Below are 2319 nucleotides of genomic sequence, written 5' to 3'. Positions count from 1 at the left end.
AATTTTTAGGCAGGTTGCTACAGTATCAATCATCAAAATATTCTGGAAAATGTGATTCCAAGTAAAAATGCCTTAGAAAATGTGATTCCAAGTCAAGTAGCAGCAATACGAAAACACTCAAGTTCACTACCACCATTAGAGTCACTACTTCAATGCTTATAGAAGTCAACTTTTTGCAAAAACTTATCCGGTATAATACAAGAAAATATGGACTTAGAGGAACACTTGGTAATATGGTTATAAATAACACTTGACTTAAATTAATAAGAATAATAATACAGAATTTTAAACAAAATATATAAAAAAACAATAAAAAAACTATCATGTAGTATATATGATAGTTTCATGCTGCTACTAACAATGGTCACAAAATAGATTAGTTTGAGACACAATATAAAAAGTAAAAGAAAACATATCATACTCATAATTTTACAACAGTTTTTCTTATTATTGGTTTAATGAACATTCAATGTTCATGGTCTGTTTTAACCTCAAGAACAAAAGAAATTGAGGATGAAATTTTAAAAAAGCTCTTGAAATCCAGAAGTTGTTACCTTTACAAACTACAAATGTATAACAAGTTTGAACAAGCTAACAAATGTATAAAATTTTTAACTGAGATTAATGAAAATCAATACATCTCATATATTATATATCATAGTTTTACCTCATGTTCTGTAGCTTCCTCCAATATGTGTTATCTGTCATAAAGCCACGGAGAAAAAAATCAACATTATATCTCTGGTTTTATTATAACAAGTTTGAACAAACTAAAAAATGAAACTAAGTTGATGAATTTTTTAAGAGCTTATTTGCTTATAAGCTCACAGATCTATAATAAGAAATTAAAAAAAGAGATTTTCATTTTTGAGTGGCTAATATCTAAGCATATTAGTTGGTACCATTAGATTAATATATCAGCTTCAAACACTAATAGGTCATCAGTAATATGTGTATCTTCGTCAACAACAGGTGAATTTCTTCCTGGAAAAGAGCAAGAGTAAGTTATCAGTAACATTGAGAAATAATCTACAAAACAAATCATGAGAAACAAAGTAACATTGTGAAAATATTCTACAAAGTTATCATGAAAACAAAAACATAAGCTAATAAAAATGTTGCTTGATACATTTTCAGATCCAACTCCTTCCCTTGCTATTTAGATGTTTTCAGATCCAACTTCCTGCATTCTCATAGATCCCTGTTTATATTTGTTGATAAGCCCTTCCATTTAAAATAATTTACATACATTTTCAAAACAACAAAAAAACAATAAGAATTTCTATAAATGTGGAAGAAACTTGCAGTCTTCCATTAAAAAGTAAAAGTTACATAACAGAAAATGGCAAAATACTCTTTTTGGTCCCTTATGGAAACCTCGGGGTTCATTTTGGTCCCTTAACTTCAAAAAGTGTCATATTGGTCCCTTAAGTCTTCAAAAGGTGTCATTTTAGTCCTTTTTGTCATATTAGCGACTGATTTAGAGACCAATTTTTGAGTTTTTCCGTCGCTAATGTGACAAAAATGACTAAAATGATACCTTTTGAAGAGTTAAGGGACCAATATGACACTTTTTGAAGTTAAGGGACCAAAATGAACCCCGAGGTTAACATAAAGGACCAAAAAGGATATTTTGCCAATAGAAAATATAGATCTAACACTTTTGACTTACTTTTAAGTTACAAAAGATAAGCTTTGACTTGTAAGTTGTAAGATTTCCTCCTTCAAGGCCATGTAATCACTGAGAACTTCCGTAACTTTCAATCTGCAAGATCAAAACACAACATTATTAAATACAAAAACTTATACTTATCAAAACATAACATAAAAAAACTTAATCCAAAATCACTCTTAGTGATACACAAATCTTACGATTCACCAAACACAAATCCTGTATCACTTTCAGAATTACCCAACCCATAAATAATTGCCTTAAAAATATCAGAAATCAACAAATACTAACCTTTTGATAGATAAGAGAAGACAATGAACATAAATTGGAGGTGAGGCGACGATTAGAGAGGTAGGCAAAGGTGAGATGAAGAAGACTGAGCCGAAGAAATGAATATACGGCAGCGACGGCGGTAGGAAAAAGAGAAAGAAAAACTAAGTAAGAGGCAAAGTGAAAGGAACTAGGGTTTTAATTTCAGATCTGATATTAGTATGAATAATTATAATAATAAAATAAAATATTATTTGGGCTCGGTCGGGTCCGGTCACCGATGGGTTTATTATTTTCATCCGAACCGAACCGAAGGAATCCATTAAAAGCCGAACCAAGCACCCGGTTTAACCGATAAACCGGTTTAATCCGAATCG

General features: G+C 30.7%; 1 long non-coding RNA gene across 1 annotated transcript; it reads right to left on the bottom strand.

The window, feature by feature from the left end:
- Positions 1–534: 534 nt before the first annotated feature.
- LOC131634114 (uncharacterized) lies at positions 535–2111 on the bottom strand. Its single transcript, XR_009293485.1, has 3 exons — positions 1964–2111; positions 1673–1765; positions 535–701 (listed from the first exon to the last, which is right to left on the bottom strand). It is a non-coding gene; the product is annotated as an uncharacterized LOC131634114 (long non-coding RNA).
- Between the last annotated feature and the right edge of the window lie 208 nt (positions 2112–2319).

This window comes from Vicia villosa, unplaced genomic scaffold (assembly GCF_029867415.1).
Source record: "Vicia villosa cultivar HV-30 ecotype Madison, WI unplaced genomic scaffold, Vvil1.0 ctg.001227F_1_1, whole genome shotgun sequence".
Lineage (NCBI taxonomy): Eukaryota > Viridiplantae > Streptophyta > Magnoliopsida > Fabales > Fabaceae > Vicia > Vicia villosa.
Note: the sequence above shows the minus strand (reverse complement) of the source record. Positions and strands in the feature narration are given on the sequence as shown.